The 14980-nt window shown below is 50.1% G+C and overlaps 1 protein-coding gene across 1 annotated transcript in view; it reads left to right on the forward strand.

Annotated features, from left to right (window-relative positions):
- Positions 1–13674: 13674 nt before the first annotated feature.
- Positions 13675–14980, forward strand: part of ZNF592 (zinc finger protein 592) — a 37402-nt gene continuing 36096 nt past the window's right edge. The window contains 1 exon segment of the mRNA XM_036389765.2: positions 13675–13751. The gene's annotated coding sequence lies outside the window, so the exon portion shown is untranslated.

Raw genomic sequence — 14980 nt, forward strand, 5'->3', positions numbered from 1 at the left:
TTGTGATCAAGGAGGGAAAAGATGGATTTGTCTCGTATCAGCCACACTCCAGCCTCAACCAAAGAGAGAAAGAAACCCAAGACAGGTCCTTCATTTCAGGAGGAATTTCTGGGGGAAAAAAAAATCAGTATGGGGCAATATTGAGTCATTTCATTTAGCAGCTCACTTAACTCTTTCCATCTTTTTGGAACAAATCCTTCTCCCTCACAGATGTAAATCTGAATTTACTCTTCAGAAACTGGCAAGTTCTCCTTATTTTCTGCAATAAGAGGTTTTCCATGCTGTGTAGAACCTGCCAGATCATTTCCTACCCCACCTTAGGGGCAGAGTGCGTGGTGCTGTTGGTGGAATGTGCTCACAGTGTGATAAAGCATGTAGAGGGACACACAGGGAAATTCCAAGATTCAACAACATGGCTTTAGTCTTCTTTCCCTAGTTCTTGGAAGTAGCTTCTCATACAGGCAGGAGAGATCCTGAGGGCATTCAGGAGCCCTTCACTCCCAGGGAAGGAAGGAGTTTCCCAAAGGACAGGTTATGGTTCTCTAGAAGTTAATGCTGCCTTTCATGTGGACAAGGAGTGAAGAGGATGATCTTGTGAACTGATAGGAGATGGGAATCACCTGTTTTCTGAAATGCTGAGGGTTGCTTTCATTAGCTGAGGATCACTTCTGGAGCAGCAGGTCCTGGAAGTCAACTTCCTCTGAGTTAACAGCACCGTGCACAAGGCAGAAATGGAGAGACAGGCTCAGTTCTGGTGAGCAGGGAATCACTAAACCCAGGTGCTGCTCTCACAGCCAGCCTTTATCCATCATGTTTTGCACGTGGAGACATCCCCAGCTCTGTCCTGCTGCCAGCTGGATTGGGTGTCCTGTTGGATTATGTCCCTCCCAACCAAGGCTGTGGTTGTGCTACCAGAATATGCCCAGAGGAATGGATGTGTTCTGAGTGACTCTGAGCACCAAACTGGGAGTTTCAACGTTCTGTTTCAGTGAAATATCCCTGCTCCCTGGGCAAAAAGCAAACAAACACATTGCTTCACCTTAGCTGGATTCAAAATTTATGAAACAAACTTGTGGCAGGGCAAGAAAATAAGGAAAAAGTGGTACAAGAGTTCATTTGAAAATGTCAGATGGTTCAGATTCAGTTCTTCCAGGCCTCGCCATCAGGGGGATGGTTCAGGAATGAAAGCAGGAGCAGAGTTTGAAACAAAAAGGGTGAGTGAAGCCATCCACTGTCAAGCTAATAAACCCAAGATGAGTCATAAGGAGATTCACACTGCTGACCTTCATTCAGGCACCTCCTGGGGAAGCAGGAGCAGCTCTGGTGTCACAGTGAAGCTTGCAGACCACGGTTTTCTTATTAATGGTGAGAAATTATTGATTGCACAGACTTCTTATGTTGTCCCAGAGTTCTGTCCTCTATCACAGATTATTTCAATGACTGTTTTGCAATTGTTACTAATCTCTTGAAATTAGGTCTGTAACATCATGTGGCAGTGGAGAGAAAAACACATCAAAAAAAGGAGGCTCCTTGAAGCACTTGAAATTGCTTCTTATCTTCACAGTTTGGATAACCTTTTGAATAACAAGCAACAATTTCAAATATATTGGTCATATCACCCCCTCGAAGAGATAGAAGACACACTTTGAAATTACAGAGCAGACTTCATGTGCAGGAGAAGAGCTGATGTGGTGTCACACAGTAAGGAAGAGCTAATGTCTCTTTGATAAATCTGTCTTCACTGAGTTGGATTTTCTTGCCACAGTGTCAGGAACAGTTGATGAGACAGACGTGTTATTAAGTGGTAAAAATAAACAGATGGAAGAGAAAAGTGAGAGATTTCAGCTCTGACTTTTCCAGAATGTTTCAGCAAAGAATAACCTCCTCATTTCCATTCCCTACCAGAGATGAAAAACCAGCAATACTTCCCCAAGGGCTGCATGGCTGGAGAAAGGGGGCACCCACAGGTCCCTGTGCCCACCTACCCTCAGGGCAGTGAGATGGGGCAGTTTGGGCTCCCAGAGAGGGAGGGAGGCTGCTCCTGACCTGCTGCTCCTGCAGATCCAGAGTCACCCTGGTGGGGAGCATTGGTGCCTGCCCAGGGTCCTCCTGGGAACTGGAACCTATTTTTGAGACCAAACCCCTCTTCTCTCACTATCCCTCCCTCCTTCTTCCACAGAAGGGACATTTCACTCCTTCCCTCCATGGAGGATGCTGCAGTTTGGTCAAGGCTGTGTTCCTGGCAAGGGAAAGGACAGAGGACAGGCAGGCTGGAGATGCACTGCAGGAGATCCTCACTCCAAGACACACATTGAGGGGCTGGAGCATGTCCAGAGCCAGAGCAGAGCTGGGAAAGGGTCTGGAGCAGCTGAGGGGGCTCAGCCCAGAGGAAAGGGCACTCAGAAGGGGAATTCTTGTGCTCCATAATTCCCAGACAAGAGGGTGCAGCCAGGTGGGGATTGAGCACTGCTCTCATGGAACAAGGGATAGGATGACAGGAACTGACTCAAGTTCTACCAGGGGAAGTTTAGATTGGATTTTGGGGAAAAGTTCTTCACAGAAAAAGTGGTCAGGCTTTGGCACAGGTTATCCAGGGCACTGGTGGTGTCACCATCCCTGGAAGTGTTCCAAAAAAGTGGATGTGGCACTTGGGGACATGGTTTAGTGGTGACTGGACTCAATGACCTTAGAGGGCTTCTCCAACCTTAGTAATTCCATGATCCTCTGATTGCAGAAGATGTTTCATCCCCTGGGAATGTGATGGTAGAGCACCAGCTCTGCAAATGTGACACTGAAATAGGGTCAAGTGGCAGTGTTAAGTGTGGGGGAGCTGACCTTGGCATCTGGGGTCCTCACCAAGGCAGGGCACAACACAAAATCCACTTTTCTGAAGAGCTGATGGTCAAGGGATGTTCCCTGGCTCCTGCCCAGGCCATTGGGCATTGCTGGAAGAGCAGAGGGTGGCTTCTGCTGTGTCACTGCAGCCACCTCTTGGCCTGCCTGCTTTATTCTTCTGTGTCACTTAATATAAATTATAAAATATTAAATCAGATAAATACCTTTAACCTTTCTGGATGATAAGAAAAGATATCGTTCAGCCTCCTAAAATGCCTTGTATTTGCTGGAAAATGCTAATGGGATTATATAAAGGTTATTTCAGCCTCCTTTCAAGTCTGGAGACGTGGCAAAACAATCATGATGCCCTTTGTTTATGCCTTTTTAATGACTACTTTTACCTTCAGGTTTTTGAGGCTTCTGCATCTTTTCAAGGAAGTCCTTGGAGTGCTTTTTGCTGGAAACTTCCTGAGGAATGTAAATGTGCCTGTGATTTTAGAGGTCTGGAGGAGAGCTGGGGTGTTGGAGCACCCTGGGAGTCTGGCCAGGGTTTGCTGTGCATGTTTGGATGCCCTTGTGTATTTTGCAGGTCAGGAGCTGCATCCACAGGTGCAGCAAGCTCCTGTGCTGTGTCTGAGCAGCAGAGCTTGCAGCCCTGGGGCTCTGCTCCTGCCCTTCCCTCGAGGCCCTGCCAGGCTGCACAGGGAGGAGCTCAGTGTGTGGCACAGCCCTTCAGTCCAGAGGGACCTTTTCTACACTGCAGCAGTGAATTTCTGGGTAAGAAACCATTCATGATGCAGAGAAATACAGAAATAATCTTCCACTCACTCTGTCCTCTGGGAAGGACCTCCCAAGCCCATGATTTCCTCGACTTTTTTTGTTGTTACTGGTCTTTTCCCCAGGTTTTGATTGTTTTGCTAAACTTTGTGTCCCAAACAGCTCCAATGTTGTGCAGGGAGCTTGTGGTGGCCTGATAACCTCCCTGCATTCCAGAGCAAAGCATGAGGCAGTGTGTCATCATTTCTAACAAGGGAAACATCAGCAAAGAATTGGTTCTCAGCAGGGAACACTACCCACAGCCCATCCAACTGGGCCTTGGACACTTCCAGGGATGGGGCAGCCACAACTCCTCTGGGCAACCTGTGCCAGGGCCTCACCAGTCTCACAAGGAAAAACCCTTCTTAAGCATGATTTTATTGTGTTAATAGGTGGAGTAATTGGAGAGGAAGAAGAAATTGTTCCTGGAGAGCAGAGGGCAGGTTAGCTGAGCCAGCAGGTTTACACCTCTCACAGCTGCAAAGAGAAGGTGGCTCCCACTGCCTGTGGAATACAAAAGCATTTAGCCAAGAGCAGAGGCAGAGAAGGTGCTGCACCCCTTGTGTTTGGTGGAGATACAAATGGCACATTGCATTACTGAAAGTTATAATTCTCTATTTTGAGGTTATTTTGCAGGTGTCCCTGGAGGGTCATGCCTGGCAGGTCAGAGAGAGCAGAGCAGCTCCTCTGGGAGGACCATGTTCTCCTGCCCATGGGGCTTTTCATGCACGTTGGCTGTGCAAATTCAACAGCTGTTGAGTTTCTCACATCCTTTTAAAAACATCTCTCTGGCATCTGTGTTAATTAGGGAAAATCTGCAATTTAATCCCTAGCACAGCATTTCCAGTTTGGGGATAGCCTTTCTCAGTGCACTGCTGGCATCATGGAGCCCCTCCTGAGAGCTGCTGCAGCCTCGTGGGTGCCCACCAGCACAGACCATCACCCTGGCAGCACTGCTGGGCTCCTCCTGACACTGCCTCCCCATCTCCCTCTCCTGCAAGCCACAGAGCCACTGTGCTGGCCAAAATCACAAGAAGCAGCAGAATGATCCTCAGCTGTAACCATGGACCAGGCTCCAGCTCCACTGCGGGCAGGGAGAAGCCCCAGGCTGCACTGGAATTTCAGTGAATCACAATCACAGACTGGTTTGGGTCTGAAGGGACCTTAAAGCTCATCTTGTTCCACCCCTGCCATGGACAGGGACACCTTCACTATCCCAGGTTGCTCCAAGCTCTGTCCAACCTGGCCTTGGACACTTTCAGGGATGGGGCAACCTGTGCCAGGACCCTCATTCTGGGTACACACATTTCTTCAGATCTTTTGTGCTTTAGCCCTTGGATGAAGCATCTGTGCTTGTGAAATGGTAATGCCGAAGTGAATCACTGCATCAAAAGTTGGATCTCACCTGGATGGTCCAGCCTTTGCACTGGTTTGGGACAGTTCTACCAAGGATGTCATGAAGAACATCAAAAAGCATGCTGAGAATTGCAATCAGTCTGGGAGGGAAAATGGAAGGATTTGGGGCAGAAGAGAAGATTTATTGAAAGCATAAATCAATGCTTTGAAGTGGTCTGCATGCCCGTGTCTGTCAGGGTCTGGAGTTCCTTGGGTCATGGATGCCTCTCACTCTGTCATGGTTCAACACTGGCCAAGCACCAGGCACCCACAGAAGTCATTCACTTCTCTTGTTTCAGAGAGCTGGGCAGATGAGAGGGAAAAAAATTAACAAAGGGCTCATGAGCTGAGATAAGGACTTGGGGAAAAAACACTCTAAGGGCAAAACGGGTTCAAATTTAAAGGTGTAAAGTAAATTTATTATTAGCAATCAGAGGAGGATAATGAGAAGTAAAATAAGCTTTTGAAACACCATTTTTTCCCCCAGCCCCTCCCTCTTTCCCAGCAGCAGCACAGGGAGACAAGGCATGGGAGTTTTGGTCAGTTTGTCACGTGAGATCATTTGTTCACTCAGGGACAGGAGCAATGTCCCTGCTATGCCATGGGGTCCCTCCCATGGACAAACAGACAACAGAAAAACAGCCTTCCCAAAACTGCTGTGGTGTGGGTCACTCAAACACAGGGTGCAGTCCCCTAGGGCTGGGCTGTTTCTGGTTTGGGAGCAGGGGCCCTCTCTCTCTCTCTCTCTCTCTCTCTCTGGAAGCAGAGGCTCTCTCTTCATTTGGGTTTCCCACTGGATCACAGCCTTCTCTGGCACCCACCCACCCTGGTGTGAGCACTTTTCCCATGGGCTGTGGGTGGATCTATGCATCCCCCATGGACTTCATGCATTATGGGGGGACAGTTTGTTTTAACACAGCCTTTACCATGGCCTGCAGAGGATTCTCAGCTCCTCTTCCCCCTCCTTTTTTCCACTGACCTTGGTGCCACCATGTTGTTTTCCCTCACATGTTCTCACTTCCTCTTCTTCTCTGACTAGAAGAAAAACTGTTGTTTGTAGGTACCATTGCCAACAAATGTCACTAATTTAAAAGAGTCTTGCAGGATTTCACAGCATCAAAAGGTCGATCTTGTCAGGGTTCCACACTGAGGAGTCCTCACCATGTTTTTGCTGCTGGCCATGGGACCCTGAGACAAAGTCAATCCCTATTGAATGCTCATCCATTGCCATGGTTTGGCATCAGCCCAGCTCAACTCCTCCCACAGGACATTCAGAAACACATCACAACCTCCAGCACATCAGCAAACTCCAGGGGCTTCCTTCAGGCCACTTCAGTGGTGGAAACATAAAGACTGTCCCAGACTCACATGGTCCCTGTGTCAGGGCAGAAGTGCAGAAGCTCTTTCTGAGGGCCCTGTGTGATGCACACAATCTCATCCTTCTTGAAGAATGTGACATACAGCAGGAGGACCACAGGAAAGGGCCTCAAGTTGCACCAGGGGAGGTTTAGGTTGGATATTAGGAGAGATTTCTTCACTGGAGATCCTATGACAGGGAAAGATGCCCCAGGAGAAGATGACATAAGCTACCTCCCAAAGAGGCCAATTCCTTCATTACCTGTTTCCTACCCACCTGGAGGTTATAATTTTATCCTGTATACCTCATTGTAATTTTATTCTTTGGCTTCATCAATGCTTTAACAAGCCCTACTCAGCCCTTTCATAGGAAGAGGTTTTATGATCCACAATGCAATGAGGTTGCTTATTCATTCCTGGCTCCTCTCCACTATTTTCCCTCACAGGAAATGCTGCTGATTCCTGGTAGGCTGCAATGAGAGTGCTGAGTGCATTTCTCTGCTACACTGGCATGAGTCAATACGAGTTCAACCTTTGGAAAATTGTTTCTTGAAGGCCAGAGACATTTGTTTGTCCTACAGTTAAACATCTTTTGCTGACACATCAGAGCCACCCCAGCCCATTGCTCAGTGTCCTGAGTGACAGCCCAGCTTAACTGAGGCCCCATGGATGCCTAACAGGATAAAAAAAGACATGAAATGCTCTAATGTCTGCAGTTAATGGGGTCAAAGGAGGCCCACAATGGAAAACTTCATTTTCAGATGACTTTTGACTGTGCCATTACAGTGCTTTCTCAGCATCATCTGTCATGCTTTTAAGGCATAAAAAGAATTTTCTTCTTAACAAATCTTACCATTGTTTTTTTTTTTCCCCATTCCTGAAAAGGCCCATTTGTCACACCCCCTTATAGTTTCCTGTCTTGTTTCCTTTCTCTCAAAGCTTGGTTTGAACAAAAAGTATTCAGAACTCTGCACTTCTTATGACATCCTGTGCACTGATGGGGCTTGCAGCAATCTGGTCTAGTGGAAGGTGTCCCTGCCCATCACAGCAGGTGCAGCAAAATGAGCTTTAAGGTCCTTCCAACCCAAACCATTCTGGAATTCTATGAGTTTCTAACTTTTAGGAAATTAATATTGCATCTAATATTGCTTCTCAGGAGCTGCAGCCCCACAACATGTGGCTGACAGCTGTGACCTCTCCAGGGGAGTAATTCCTGCTGATTAATTCCAGCCAGTCTCCAGAAAGTCTTTCACAGGGACGTGGAACTGTGTCCTGTGTGGTACCAGTAAGGGCTGCCCCCTTGGGCAGAGGGTTCAGAACTAAAGGTGAGCAAGGGCCAAAGGCAAGGCAGCAATGAGAGGCAACAAGGAGGGAGAGAAGATGCAGGAGGAAGAGGAGGTGCAGGTGCAATCAGCAGAGGCAGAAGTGATGCAGGAGGCACAGGACATGCAGGAGGCTGTAGCTGCTCTGACTTGTCCACATTTATCCCCCTGCAGAAGCTGTGGAGGGCTCTGCCCTCACGTGTGCCCTCAAAGTTGAAGCCAAGACATTTGTGTTAACAAAATTGAAACCAAATTGAAAATTCAGCAGCTTTTGCAAGGTGCTGGTCTTTCCCTTGACTGAGAGCTTGGTGGAAGGATTACCCAGGGAGTGAGAGCAGCAGAGTGCCCTAGAGCACACCCTGATTTGCTCAGGGGACATGCATTGGGATACCATTCAGGTGGATCCCAGCTCCTGACCCAAATACATTAGTATGGCATTAATAAGTCAAATGGAAGACAAACACAGAGGATTTTTTTTGCCTCACCTGTGGGATTCCTAGAAACTTGAAGGTTTGGAGAGCAAGAAGAAAAATCCTCAGGTTCCTAGTTATCCTCTTGTCCCTAGTTATGAAGAAAAGCCTCTCCCCCAAATTGGGAACAGTTTAAAATCCAGCTCCTCAGCACAGCTCGTGGGATAAAGCCTGAGAATGTGCTGCTCTGCCTGGGGCTGGACCCACCCCACTCACACCCAGCTGCACATTAAATTGCTCAGATGCCTCCCAGTTCCCCCATGACCTTTTAACTACACCACAGGGAGGATCAGCAGGGCTCCTTGTGAGCACCTGGGAAAGTGCCAGAGGACATTTCAACAACCAGGAGCATGAAGAAGGGTATTTAGGTATGTAAGTGCCAGGGAAGAAGTGGTACAGGTTGGGGGGGGTGAGGAGAGGGGCCTCTGCATCATAAACTCAATTTCTGAGCTATTTTATCCTTACTGTAGTAGTGGAATTAGCTTCTGTTCATTAGCCCCTTGTTTTGGGGCTATGTTGCCCTTAATCCTTGTTTAATATCTGGAAGCATATTCATGTGTTCTGATAAAAGCCTCTCCTAGCTCTGTGTGATAATTTGAAGCAGAAGAATTTAATCTACTGACCTCTGCTTTCCTACCTTACCTTAAACTTGCTCACACTGGCTGCCTGTTCCTCCTGTTGGGATAAACATCCCACTCACCCCTCAGCTACACCTGTACCTTGTACTGACCTTGTGCCAGCATCTACAGTCCCATCCCTCTTTTTGTGAGAGTGCAAAGCAATTTCTGGAGCTTTCTTGGGGAAGTTTTTCAAGATCCAACTGCACTGATTTTGCTTGGACTGTGCTACGGGCAGTTTAAGGCAGAGAACCCTTATGGAATTATTTTTCCTGCAATTTTCTCAAGGTTTTGTTTAAATTTTTTTTACCAATGCTCGGGAGAGTTTCCAGGAGCAATCTGGGCTGTGGCTCGATGCTGCTGGTCCCTCCAGCTGGATCCCACCTGGGAGTCAAGTACCTCAATCTTTGTTTTTGCCCACACAACCACTTGTCAGACTATGGATTAGCTGAACTTCAATCCTGGGGCAGTTCTGGGCCCCTCATGACAAGATGTTGAGGGGCTGGAGCACATCCAGGGAAGGGAACAGAGCTGGGGAAGGGGCTGGAGCACCAGGAGCAGCTGAGGGAGCTGGGAAAGGGGCTCAGCCTAGAGAAAAGGAGGCTCAGGAGGGACCTTCTGGCTGGCTCTGCACAACTCCTGACAGGAGGGGGCAGCTGGGTGGGGCTTGGGCTCTGCTCCCAGGATGATAAGAGGAAATGGCTTTGAGTTGTATTACGGAAGGTTTAGGTTGGATATTAAGGAAATTTTCTTCACTGGAAGGATGTTCAGGCATTGACTCAGCTGCCCAGGGCAGTGGTGGAGTCCCCACCCCGGAAGGATTTAAAGCACAAGTGGATGTGGCACCTGGGGACATGGTTTAGTGGTGAACATGGCAGTGCTGCATTAATGGTTGGGCTCAATGATCTTAGAGGCCTTTCCAGCTGAAATGAGTCTATGATTCTATGATGAGGGATGATTCAAAGTTTAATTCCTTCCCTGAAGAGGTTTAGGAGCCTAGATCAGTTCTCTCTGGTTCACAGAGCTGTCCCACTGCCATCACATGGGACAAGTGGAGACACAAAAGCAAGAACAGCTCCAGCCCTTGTCCCCCTGGGGAATGTGTGGGGAAACCATGGTGCTGCCCAGCCACTGCAGCCACAGGAGACATTGCTCCATCAGGAGAGGATCTTGAGAAGGTTCTCTTGCCACAGGCTGGAGCATGGGAGTGAGTCTGTTCAGAGGCAGCAGGAGAAGGAGAGGGATCCCTGTGAATCCCACAGCAGCCATGAGGAGCCCCTCAAGTGCTCATAAATGAGCAGAGCTGCTCATGTCAGCCCTTCTTGGCAGAGCAACACGGAGCCCAGGGCTCTGCTCTCAGCTCAGAGGATTGCACAGAGGGTCCTTGCTTGCCCAGACCTTGGACTGTGTCCCTGCTGCTCTGGAGCCTGCAGTTCTCATGGTGAAGAAAACTGGAAGTTATTCTCCTGGTCTTTTGGTGGAGTAGTAGAAAGGGTTTGGTATTGCAGCAGAAAAAGCTGATATGGGCAAGGTGCATCCTTGGCATTTCAGCAGGGTTTGCCTGCGACCTCCCTGCAAGAAATCTCATCATGCCTCCAACTGGGAATCCACCAAATTCCAACAAATGGGATTCAGAATTGTGTCAGGGTATGAAACAGTCCTTCTCTATTGGGATTTGCCACATTATGGTTCTTATTCCTGTTCCCAAACTCACTGGGAGACATGGCTTTGTTCTCTTAGATTTGACTCAGGAATTTAAGGTCAGAGCTCCATGGCTGCAAGAGAGTATCACAGCCACTCCAAGTTGTATGGATGCGGAGTAGAGGCAGATTTTCCTGTGTTTGTGGTGGATCAGTGGTTGTACAGAGGGATCTTCAGTGAAGACATGCACCAGCTCATCAATATTTTTGTCAATAAGGAAAAAGATAGAAAAACCAATTTGGGACAGTGAAGAGGGCAGGCCCTGGGAGTGAGGGAGACCAAAACGCCAAAGTGATAGCTGTAAATGGTTTTAAATGTATACAGAAGACATCTGTGTAATTAATTACCCTGATTTAAGTTACACCCCTTTTTTCATGTGTGTGTAGGTAACCCCAAGGGCTACAGTGTTATCTTGGAGGAATGTTTGTGTCTGGGGATTCATACTCACCCTGCCAATAACAAATCTTCCCCCGAGTTTCTGAAACATTAATTACAGTTTTGTAACAGGCAAGTTTTGCAACCAGCTCAAGGTAATTCACTACAACACAGACGTCTGGCAGAAACAAATGAATCTCTGATGTGAAAACTGACAGTTGCTTAGACATGAATGCTCAAGACTTTGTAATGTTTGTTATTAAAAATAAAATGAGTCTCACTGTCCTTGCCAGCCTGCCTGCCTCCATACACTTTTCAACACACTGGCACCTGGGAAGAACCATTTCCCCCAGCTAAAAAGCAAGCACCAACAACCCCAAGCAGGTTAAGAATTAAAAGTTAAGGTCCCACATATTAAGAGTGTTTCATCCTGGGGTTTCCCCTCTCTGAGGTGCCACCAGTGGGTCCCACCACTGTTGCTCCCTGCTCAGGCCTCAGCACCTCCCAAGTGCAGAGGGCTGCTCTGTACCTTGTCTCCTTAGATCAACAGCTTTTGGCTTTTCACATCAAGTCACAGAATCCCAGACTGGTTTGGGTTGGAAGGTAAAGCTCATCCCATTCCACACCCCTGTCATGGACAGGGACACCTTCCACTAGATCAGGGTGCTCCAAGACCTGTCCAGCCTTGGATACTTCCACGGGTGGGGATTCCACAACCTTTACAAAAAAAGCGCCTAAAGGGACAAATTTAAATTTTAAAAGAAAAACAAAGAGGAGGAAGATGTTTTGCTTCCAGATTTGTCGAATCACCACACTGGACTACAAAAAAGAGGAGGAATGTAGTTTTTAAGTCATGCTGAAAGACACAGACTCTCCTTAAAGCATTTTGTGTATCTGCTGTCTTGAGGAAGGGACTCCAGCTACTCCAGGGCTGTCTCTCCTCCTTGGCCATCTGAGGGATGGAGCTAAATTCCCATTAGAATTACATTTCTTAATTATCACAATCCTTCAAATTACCACAGCTTTCCGGCAGGCTACAACTTGTTCAGGACTGTGACAGCTCTTAGCAAATTGTGTAACAAATGTCAGCTCTCTCTTACTAGATACAATTTAGAGGTTTTCATAGACATGTGCTAAAATTAGAGGTAACAGTTGCAATTTTGAAAATGTTTCTGTTTGTGAGTCCCTTTGTCCTTTTGCTTGTTTTTGGAAACTGGCTATCACCTCCAAAAGAAGAAAAGTGATGACACTGATTCAGAAATCAAGGATGTGAAGCTCCATGTGTCAGCTAGAAAAAAAGACTTTTTTTGCCCATGATGTCAAAGAAAAAAATAATTATTTAACTAGATAAAAAATAAATGTAGTATGAGCAGTGCTGTATGCCTGGTGCTGGGGGTAGATGGTTAAAATGTCAGTTCATAGGAAGACAACCTCAAGAAATATTGTTGATTTGTTATGATAGGAGTGTGCATGTCCACACCTTGATACAAAATGTTTCACAGCATCTCAGAGTACTTGAAGTTGGAAAAGAACTCCTGAGGTCATCTGAGCCAGCTAATACTGGCTGCTCAGAAAATCCCAATTGCTTTTGAACACCTCCAAGGATGGAGACTCCACAGCCTGGGCAACCTGAGCCAGCCTGTGGTTACCATCACAGGGAAAAAGTATTGCCTGATGTGCATCAGTGTGTGCCCATGGCCTCTGCTCCTGGCACCACTGGGAAGAACCTGGCTCCTTCTTCTTTGCAGGTATTTGCAGACCTGGATGAGCCCTCCCTGACTCTGCTCTTCCATGGGATGAACAGTCCCAACTCTCTCAGCCTTTCCTGAGCACAGGAAAGGTGCTTCAACCACTTCATCATCTCCATGGCACCTCGCTGGACTCTCTCCACTATGTCCATGCCTCTCTTGTGCTGAGGAGCCCAGAACTGGACATGGGTGGAGTACAAACAATATCCACCACCCTCTCCTCATCCCCTGAACTCGCCATAGAATGAAAGGGCCTTAAAGTCCATCCTGTCCAGACCCTGCCATGGTCAGGGACACCTTCCACTATCCCAGGTTGCTCCAAGCCCCATCCAGCCTGGCCTGGGACACTTCCAGGGATGGGGCAGCCACAGCTGCTCTGGGCAACCATGAAGGCCTCACCAGCCTCACAGGGAAGAATGTCTCCCTAACCTCTAATCTAAATCTGCCGTTGTGGTAATTTCGATGCAGAAGGCATCAGGGATGGAAGCCCTTAGTAACCTGTGCTGACAGATCCCAGACATCTCCTTGTCCTCGCTGTGTTTGGAAAGGGCTCCGGGGGTTATTGGCTCCGCCGCCTTCCCAGGATCAGGGTGAGGCTCCCCAGCCTGGAGCTCCGCACTGCTTCCCTCTCGCCTCGATCAGAGATCAGCGGGTCCGTCGGTGTAATCGTGAGCGAACCGCAACCGGGAGGGTGTGGGACACACAGCGGGGAAGGAGCCGGAGACACGGAGCGGGGGCTGCAGCGGGAGCCGTTCCCGGGGCAGCTTTTGGTGAGGGAACCGTAGAACAGCGGAGCGCGGGCCGCGGCGGCGTGAGGGGCGGCGGGACCGGGCCGGGCCTGCGGACGCCTCTGGCAGGAGCCTCCCGCAGGGAGAGCGGCGGCGGCGGGGAAGGGAAGGGAAGGGAAGGGAAGGGAAGGGAAGGGAAGGGAAGGGAAGGGAAGGGAAGGGAAGGGAAGGGAAGGGAAGGGAAGGGGGGGCGGTTCCGCCGAGCCCGGCCCGCCCCGCCCCGCCCCCGGCCCCACCCGCTGCCGCCGCCGCCATGTTGCGGCCGTTGGTGCCCGGTGCGGGGTGAGGCCGCGCGGGCCCGGTGGGCCCGGAGGAGCTGCCTGCGTGGGTGAGTCCTGCCCGCCCGCCCGGGCCCGGCCGCGCCGGGCCCGCCCCTCCCGCTGCCCTCCGCCCTCCCGCGCTCCCTCCCTCCCGCCGGCCCCGCGGCCGGGCGGTGCTGCCGCCCCGCGGGCAGGGCGGGCGGCCCCGCCGCCGGCGCACCGAGCCCTGCGCGCCCGCACCGGCTCTTCCGGCCCGCAGGCCGCCGCCGCTCCCCGTTCCTCAGGTCCCTGCCCCGATGGGCTGCGGTGCCCGCGGCGGCCCGGCCCGGCCCGGCCCGGCGGCGCCGGGACAAACTAAGTTCGGCGGGCGGCCCACGTGCGGCGGGGCCGGGCCGGGCCGGGCTGTCAGCGCGGGGGGCGGCGGGGCCGGCCTTTGTCTCGGGTGGGGACGGCGTGGGATGGGGGCGGTGTGTGTGTGCATGTGTGTGTGGGTGTGCGGCTCTGTGTGTGCGGCAGTGCCACGGGCCGGACGAGTCCCCAGCCCGGCGGCCCCGTTCGCACCGGGAGCCGCACCGGGCTCATGAAACTTTCACGGGTCTCAGAGCCCCGGGTCCCGCCTGTCCCCGAGCCGCCCTCCGGTTCAGCCCTGCGCCCGCTGCGGCTGCCCCGTGCCTGCCCCGCAGCCCTGACAGCGGCCTCTGCCCCATCCCCTGCCTTCCCCGCGCTTCTCGGCTCCTGCCGTCCCTGCCTTCCCGTGGGATTCCGGTGTCATGCAGTCTCTGCATCCCCTCCCGGAGACAGCAGCCGGGCTTGAGCAGCCTTTGGCATGTGTTTTCCCTTGTACACTGTTTTGGTGAGGAATTGCCAATGGTTGAAATGGTTAAATTTGCCAATTTTTAGTAATGGCAATGTACGTGATAAATAATCCCCTACAGCAGGGGATTGGAGCTAGATGGTCATCAAGGTCCCTTCCAACCCAAACCGTTCTCTGATTATTTCCTTAATGGGGTGTAACTGGGGTTTCATGCTTCACTATTAAGTGGCAATCTCAAATCTCCTCCTTAGTTTGAAAGCTGCAGAGCATCTACTCCCAGTCTCCAGAAGTCCCTGGGAATAGCACTGCTAGCAAAAGCTTTGTAAGGAGTGAGTGGAGGAAGTGGCTCCTGTGGTGCCTCTCCTTGACTTTGAAGCTTATCCATAGCACATGGCCCTGGGATTTGACATCCTTCCCCAGGGCTTCTTTGGATGGCTTTGGAGCCTTCCAGGTTTCCTGATTCCTGAAGAAATGTATATATAG

The sequence above is a fragment of the Molothrus ater genome, chromosome 13 (assembly GCF_012460135.2).
Source record: "Molothrus ater isolate BHLD 08-10-18 breed brown headed cowbird chromosome 13, BPBGC_Mater_1.1, whole genome shotgun sequence".
Taxonomy (NCBI): domain Eukaryota; kingdom Metazoa; phylum Chordata; class Aves; order Passeriformes; family Icteridae; genus Molothrus; species Molothrus ater.